This window comes from Chlorocebus sabaeus, chromosome 7, assembly GCF_047675955.1.
Source record: "Chlorocebus sabaeus isolate Y175 chromosome 7, mChlSab1.0.hap1, whole genome shotgun sequence".
Classification (NCBI taxonomy): domain Eukaryota; kingdom Metazoa; phylum Chordata; class Mammalia; order Primates; family Cercopithecidae; genus Chlorocebus; species Chlorocebus sabaeus.
Window position 1 is genome coordinate 114,146,302 of NC_132910.1, and position 9,101 is coordinate 114,155,402.

The following is a 9,101-nucleotide window of genomic DNA, read 5'->3' on the forward strand; positions in this document are numbered from 1 at the left end:
TTAGTTTGTGAAGTACAGAAAAAATTTAATATGCCTAGAAAATCATAACTAAATGACAACTGTATGCCCAAATTATGATTATAATCTTCAACATTAAGTACAGTTTTGAAAGTCCTGTAGGAAAATGCTATTGCCTATTGAGAATTGGTCAAATTGTCAATTTAACTCCACTGTCCTAGTAATACACGAGTAATTTACCACATAAAGAATTTTAAATCCTTTTAAATCCTTTCCAGACTCATTATACAACATTAAACACTACCAATAAAGTTGTTTTCATATACATCTTTTCTATTCTAACATGTGAAGTCTAAATGGTATCTGTATTTCCAATTATTAAATAATTTTAAAGAAAATTTTAAATGTGCACAGATTTTTTGGCCAACATATAGAATGATTAACATACTTTATACTATTTCAATACTGTAGTTTCATATGCTGTCTTATTAAATTGAGGTCATACTTTTCAATCGTTGAAACTTTATGTTAGCCTAGTCTTTTAAAGAACCGAGTCTCTGAAAAACAATAGCATATTTGCATATATGATTCAGATGTGCATAATAACATTGATGTCTTCAGTTCCTATAACTGATTTAAACCTTTTCCGTATTGATTCCTGTTCATACTAAGGGAAAACAATGAAAGAAAACAAACACAAAAGCTCTAAGTTTGTAAGTAATAAACCATGCTGGTAAGTATTTAATTAATTAAAAACCCAAAATGTCTATGGGGCATTCTTTATGCCCTCCTTCTTCCCTGGATGATATGCACATACGGGAAATTGATGTGATTTCTTGCCATGCGGGAAATAGTGCTGGTCCACAGAATATCCTCTACTGGTTCCTGCTGAACTCCAGTTGAGGCACAATAATCTTGCCTTGTCTCTGTGTTACATCAGGCTCTGCTGTACCATGTACGCTCTGTTCTCAACAAGGTTAAGGCCTGAGAGTCCAGCTCCAGAATCCCCAACCCCTGCTGACATGGTAGGATTGATACTCTCGTTGACTTAAACTGTCATTACTTGAGTGTCAGCCACATCCTCTGTTTTGTTCAAAGGTTAGGCTGTCTACTCTGTGGAGTCTTGCTATGCAGTCAATGACATTGCCCCTTGCCAAACGTGGAAACTGTTGGAGAACTTTACATTCATCACTGGAACTCTGCAGGAACTTACGAAACACTGCTCCTCACATAGATAACAAAGAACTGAGGGAACTTGGGCTTACTCAGGCCTTCTCTCTACTCAGATGTGATAAGCTGCCCTATCAGCTCTGTTGTGTCCACTCCACGTTGGTACAATAGCACTCTGCTTCTCAGTCCTTCTTTAGACTTTCAGATATAGATCTGGTCACAAGCCCCTTCTGCTTTTAGCTTCCCTCGAATCTTTCTGGTGCTATGTGAGTGCCTTTCCCAGGTTTTTATATTATAGCAGATGGAAAAGATGAAAAAACTTGGTTCACCTTTGCTTTTCTCTGTTTTCCTCTTTACTTTTTATTCTAAGGGATTCTCCTTTTTTCCCCCTAGTAAGAATGTTCCTCACTAATATCATCCCTTTTCTCTGCACTGTGACATAGTAGGAGCTATGTTAATCAAAGTTTGCTTTTGGAAGGGAAGATTTTATGATTAAAACTTTTTTCTTCTCTCAGTCTCACCATGGACAAAAGAAGAAGGGGAAGGGGAGTAATCTGGAGACGAATCTCACTTAAAAGCAATTGATATTTGCACTTTCACTAGCACAATTCATTTCAAGATTTGATGTTAGTGGCTGAAGGGAGAAAAATCTCACTGATAAGGGCTGATATAAATGCATAGGGAGGTGTTTTATCCTGTTAGAAAAACTTACATTAGCAAGTACACAATAACTGTCAAACTTCACAGGTTTTATGGCTGTTGATAGATGAGTTTAGTTAAGCTGGATAAACTAATTTGCGGCTCTTAAACTATTGAACTCGAAGCAAGAAATTTTTCTTTCCTAAACAGAAATAACTGAATGTTCTTAATAATTGAAAGTTGAGAACTGTGGATCGGTTGGTGGACAGAAGTCATTAAGATTTGGATTAATGGTTTTAGAAGATTATTATGAATAATGATTTATTTTATAGACACTTGCTTAGTGAGTTAAACAATTTATGTTCATTCAAGTCTCCATTGCTCAAAGGCTGATTATCTTTTTCCTATTCTCTCCTGGTGTCTGACTCGATTACTTGTTCAATAGCATCTTCACAAAAGCATGGCTAGGGGAAATGAGATGAAATTATAAACAGTCACCCTCTTTACTTTTTTGCAATTATTTAGTAATATTTAATTCAGGAAGAGATGTTAAATTGGGCATTAGTGGTTATTTAAATTATTCCTGACCAGACATGGTGGCTCACACCTATAATCCCAGCATTTTAGGAGGCCAAGGTGGGAGAATTGCTTGAGCCCAGGAGTTCAAGACTAGCCTGGGCAACACTGGGAATCTTGTCTCTACAAACATTTTAAAAGTTAACTGGGTGTGGTGGCTCATGCCTGTAGTCCTAGCTGCTCAGGAGGCTTAGTTGGAAAGATCGCTTGAGCCCAGGAGTTGGAGGCTGCAGTGAGCCATCATCATGCCACCGTACTCCAACTTGGGGAACAAAACAAGACCCTGTCTCCAATAATATATATATATGTGTGTGTGTGTGTGTGTGTGTGTGTGTGTATTCCTGCCAGCTATGTTGCCCATTACTGTGAATAATAAAACACTAGATTAAAAAAATAAAAACCTGGCAAAAGCACAAAAAGCAATTCAATTAAATGATGAAGAAATATATATGAGGATTATTTTAACCAACAGATATCTATTGAATATCTAGTGTGTACTAGGGATTCTTTTAAATAATAGACCAAAAAGATCCCTACTCATTTGATGTTGGCCTTCTGGAAGGCGGGGAGTCAGTGGCAGGAGGTGAACAAGCAATAGCAATAAGAACAATAAAATGGGCCGGGCGCGGTGGCTCAAGCCTGTAATCCCAGCACTTTGGGAGGCCGAGACAGGCGGATCACGAGGTCAGGAGACCGAGACTATCCTGGCTAACACCGTGAAACCCCGTCTCTATTAAGAAATACAAAAAAAACTAGCCGGGCGAGGTGGCGGGCGCCTGTAGTCCCAGCTACTCGGGAGGCTGAGGCCGGAGAATGGCGTAAACCCGGGAGGCGGAGCTTGCAGTGAGCTGAGATCCGGCCACTGCACTCCAGCCTGGGCGACAGAGCGAGACTCCGTCTCAAAAAAAAAAAACAAAAAAAACAAACAAACAAAAAAAAAGAACAATAAAATGAGATATATAGTAATGATACACTATATAGATACATGTATTGTTTGCAAAGGCTACCAAAACAAAGCACAGCAACGTGGGTGACTTAAAACAACAGATGTTTATTGTCTCACAGTTTTAGAGACTAGAAGCCTGAAATCAGTGTGTCTGCGGGACCATGCTCCATCTGAAACCTGAAGAAGAGCCCTTCCTTGCCCCTTTCTGGCTTCTGTGGCTAGCTGGCAATCTTTGGTGTTCCTTGCAGCTGCATAACTCCAACTTCTGCCTTGTCATATGATGTTCTCCCTGTGTCTCTGTGTTCCAGTCTCTCTCTTCTTATGAAGACACCAGTCATATTGGATTGCCCCCCAACCCATCCACACTTTAGTAGAACATCATCTTAGTTGAAATCTACAATGTCTTTATTTTCAAATAAGGTCCCATTCTGAGGTATTGGAGACTACTATTTCAGTATGTTTTTAGGCAGGAGGACAATTCAACCCAATAACAGTGTATTAGTAGTAATGATTAGAACCTTAATAGAATACAGAGAAGGGTCAGAAGTCATGTGCTTGTGGCATGAAGGAAAAAAGAGATGGATGCAATTTCAAATGGGATGGTTGCATACTTTCATTGAGAAGATGACTTTTGTGCAAAGACGTGAAAGGGGTGAGGAAGTGAGCTGTATGACTATTGGGGAAAAGAGGACTGCAGGCAAGAGGTAAAGCCAGTGCAAAGACTTTGAAGCAGGAGCACACGATGAGTATCAAATGAACAGGAAGGATTCACTGTAGCAGAAGTGCAACAGACAGAAATGAAACAAGTCGATTCAAGGACAGATGTTACAGGTCCTTGTAAGTGTTTGTAAGGATGCTGAATTTCACTTTTGGTGAAATGAGGAGTTATTGTGGATATTGATCAGAGAGAAGACATAATCTGACTTACACTAAAAAGATAGCTCTAGTTATGAAAATAGACTGTGTTCCTCTGACTTCATTTGTGATATTCACCACCGTGGATGCTTAATGCTGGTTAGTTCACTGGGGGTTGCTAAAATGGGGATGTTTTAATTCTATTATTTCTTTCACATTTATTAGATTAAATACATGAATGAAAAGATACATTCTTGTATCTATTATTTGGTTATGCAATGGTACAGTTCTTTTAGGAAAGACGGAATAAAAATTTGATACTATCTCTTTATTTACTAATTGTTAGAAAGTGATCAACTCATGGGTGTAAACACATTTGATTGGCTTTAATGCATTGCCTTTATTAGCATTATTGAAGCTCAAATAGTTCCATCTTTGGCTGGTAGGAGCCCCTTCAAGTTACCTCCAGGTCATTACATTTTTTTTGGTTCAGTATTTATAATGTTTACCTGTGGAACAGTCGGATACAGTAGAAGCTACTTAATCATGACAGAAGAAGGAGTCCTTTATGTGCATTCTAAACCATAAATGATAATGGGAAAATCTGAAAGAACGAGAGTTTCTCAACTATGGGATTTTAGGTTTCTCTCTTTTTCTCTCAATAGGTTTCCTAAAGGGGTTGAACAGAGCTAGTCAGCATAATATTGAACGTGGATAATCCTGAACACTTTTAGTAATTTTATTACACTCCATATAATTTGCTTTAAAGTCAGGCTAATGCAACAGATGCAGTTCAATGTAAATTAGACACGTTCTCAAAAGTGTTAAAAGCTAGGACTGTTTAGTAGTGGATAATAACTTTTACAGGTGAGATGGTGGCCAGTCTGGCACTAACTACTCTCAAATTCACTGTAGAAGTGTTTGTGAGGATGGTGATAGAAAGGATGACAAGATCGACATTACAATTATATTCTTTTACATTTTCCATGAAAATTCTTGTTCCTAGTATTACATCCTAAATACAGGTTTATAATCCTTTATAAATCATTACTGATCTCACCTGAACTCATACGAGGCTAATTATGGTCTTTATTTATCCCACTTGGCAGGTATTGTCATGCATTTTGCTATAGAAACATTAATATTTTTGATTACAGACAGCTACCCCAGACCATACTGGGGGTAGTAAATAATATGTAGCATATATACCCATATTATATTTATATCCAATATGAAGTTATATTAGTATTTTTCTAAATATGCCTCATCTCACAATTTTAGATACAGGGTTATGGATATACAATCTATATATCTACTGCTTACTTAATCCCCATCAACTACACTTTAGTAACTACTTTCTTTGGACTTTTTTATTCCTTATGTATGTAGATAGGTATGTATTTTTAAAAAGTGTCAGTAGATCTGTCATATAAGTCTAAATTTTCTAGTTCCAAAGTTCATACCATTTTCTTAGATGCTAGCTTGGAAAACCTTCCATCTAAATTCCCTAATCCTTGAGATAAGAGGTCTAGAAGAGCAATAGTTTTTGGCAGGCATGGCAACTCTGATTAGTCTTGGGTGCTTGGATACCAGGTAGCAGGGACTGTAGAGGCCTCTGTGGTCTCTGCAGGTGGAGGTGATATGAATGATGTTCAGTGCCTCCCTGAAATGATGTTCTTTGCCTCTCTGGAGGCAAAGAAGCAAAATCAGAGCAGCACTGGTGTGGACCTTGCTTCAGCCCATTTTCCCATCTAATCTAGGAACAGTATCTAGTCTTCCTCTCTTCAGCAAGTGAATTGAAGCCTAACAATTAGAAAACATTATAATGATTATTGGTACGATACAAATATGAAGTGTTATTTTATCATCATCGTTGTTGTTGTCATCACTGTCATCATCGACAATGGAAGCTTCTTATTTGCCAAACACACTGCAGGCACTTTATGTGAGTGATCTCATTTGCACCCCTGCCTTCAAGGACAGTGTCATTGGTGCTGCTGTGGGTCAGTGTTTCCTTAGTGTGTTCTTCAGAACTTTGGGTAGCCCATGGAAGTATTTTGGGCCATTAAAGTCACTAAAGACACCAATAGGTGCTATTTAAATATCCACTAAAATAATATTTATTTAATCTCCCTTCTTTTAACAGAACAGTTTTGAGAGTTCCCATGTGCACATTGAGTGGAAGTTAGGATGGTTAATATAGCCCAGAGAGCCTGTTGGTGACACAGTAACTCAGCTGATAAAGCACTTGGCAGAATGCTGTAAACCACAGTGGTACTTTTGACCATTATACAGCTGGTAATTCTTTTAAGACTTAGGCTTAGGTTGTTTAACGTGGACCTCTGTTGAATAGGAAACACAGGGAACTTATTATTAAACTATATTAACTTATTAAACTATAAGTTAATAAAGAGGATGACTGTGGTGACAAATCCGCAAATCTGTCTCAAGATGCTGTACAACAGCTTTAGAAATTCCATTATCTAATTTAAATGTTTATATAGCATATTAAGATACTTCTATACCTAAAAAAAAATCATTAAATGAGAAAATAATTGGGCCTATTTGGTGTTTGATTTATTGGGAAAAAAGATTATCTAAATCCACAGTAAAACTTTAAAGAGAAGCACTAAACTGCTAAAATATTGAATCATTTAGAATCGAAATGCAAAAATATTATAAAGTTGAATTTATGAAGTACAAAATGAAACAACCACAAACATCAGATTGTGAAAGTAGGTTTTTAGGGTTTTTTTGGGTATATTATTAACTTCATCAATACTTAGGTTCGTCAGAATCTATAGTTTAAAATATATCTACCATCAAAAGATACTATTTTTATTTGGGAATTTTGAAGTTATTTCAATTTATTTTAAAGTAAGTTAAGTATCATGTGTATGTGCAAAAAAAAATCAAAATCTTTCTCTCTCCCTACAGATATAGTGAATATTGTTAAAGGTAAATGAAAATAAGATCTTTCCCCCTAAAATTAAAAAAAAAAAAAAAGAGAATATATGAAACATCAGCTTGGGCAGTCTCTATAGACACTTTTGTTGTATGTTCGTACATAGTGTAGAGCCAAGAGTTTGGTGGCAATTCAGAAGAGAGAAAAGAAATAGGCAAAAGAGGTTCACTCTGATCTTGGACTTTATAATTATTTGTTCTTGGTCTTTGTTCAAGTCTGCTGACAGCCTTCCCACACTCAATGCTAACCAATTTGCAGTCCTCTTCTCCAATTAACTGGTCTCACCTCTCTTTTTTCCTAGAGTTAACCAAGCATCTTTCACTGAATTTGTTTTTCTATCACTTTTTGTACACATTTTCCTTTTTTTCTATTGTGTATCCTGATTAAAATGGTGACAGATTATCTCCTACCCTAACTTTAATGATTTTTTTTAAAGGACAATTTGGTTCTTATTAGAGTTTTCTTTTTTGACTTATTAGAACATGATGGTGGAAAGATTTGTTTCTTGTTTGAACCTAACTCTGTTATCATAACAGGTCTCTGTCAGAAGCTTTGCCACTTTTCAGATCACTGTATTTGTCTTCCCGGGGTTTAAGCAGCAGATGCCTAAATTTAGATTCTTCTTTCAATTCCTGAGTCCTTTAAGTTATATATGTCCACTTTTTCTGCCTCTGTTTTACCAAAACCCAAGTTTTTTTGTTTCTTGTCCTCCCACAAGACAGACAATTTCAGATTCTATATGTAGCTGTAATTTTCTAATCCTGACATGTAATCAAAAGAAATAGAAATGGGAGAGGGAGGGATGTCACAGGTAATTCAACAAAAATATTTAGCTGACTTTGCTATGCCTTTTTCACTTTGGAAAATTTACTTTTTTTGTTATCATATTCACTTAAGTTCTTGATAAAACAGGTGTTTACTACCCTGAATACACACTATTCCAGGATTATAGTGATAAGTGGCAAAGAAATGGTTTCCTAATCACTTACGTGGGTGATGAAAGGTTTATGGTGGTCAATACAATAAACTGATATTTTCACTGTATCAATTTCAGGTGGCCACAGAAAGCTTTGAAGTGCCTGATTTTAAAAAGTCATTTCCATTATTCTCATTGTACTCTTATTCCAGCAACCAGGTGAAGATCTATTTTTTATAACAGCTTTATTGAGACATAAGTAGTATACTGTAAAATTCACACTTTTAAAGTGGTTAATATATAGTCACAGAGTTTTGCAATTAATACCCCTCTCTGACTTCAGGTCATTTTCATCACCCCAAATGTCCCTGTGCCCATTGGCAGCCACTCCTCATTTTCTCCCTCTCCCTTTCCCTGGCAACCACTAATCTAGTTGCTATTTCTATGAATTTTTATTTTGTGGACATTTTATATAAATGGAGTCATATAATATGTAGATTTTTATGATTGGTTTCATTCAATAGTATATATTCAAGTTTAATTCATGTGGTAAAATGAATAGTACTTCATTCATTTTTGTTATCACTTACTATTTTATTGCATTGATACACCACATTTTATCCATTTTCTGCTGATGGACATTTGGGTCATTGGCATGAAGTGGTACCATCTGTAGTTTTGATTTGCATTAAAACTATTTTTTTTTTTTTTTTTTTTTTTTTTTGAGACAAGGTCTCACTCTGTCACCCAGGCTGGAGTGCAGTGGTGCAATCTCAACTCACTGCAACCTCCGCCTCCCAGGTTCAAATGACTCTCATGCCTCAGTCTCCTGAGTAGCTTGGATTACAGGTGTGTGCCACCAGGCCAGGTTCTTTTTTTTTGTTTTTTGTTTTTTGTTTTTTTGTATTTTTAGTAGAGATGGGGTTTCACCATGTTGGCCAGGCTGGTCTTGAACTCCTGACCTCAAATGATCCCTTACACCTCAGCCTCCCAAAATGCTGAGATTACAGGCATGAGCCACCACACCCGGACTGATTTGCATTTCTCTAATGACCTGTGATGTTGAACATCTCTTC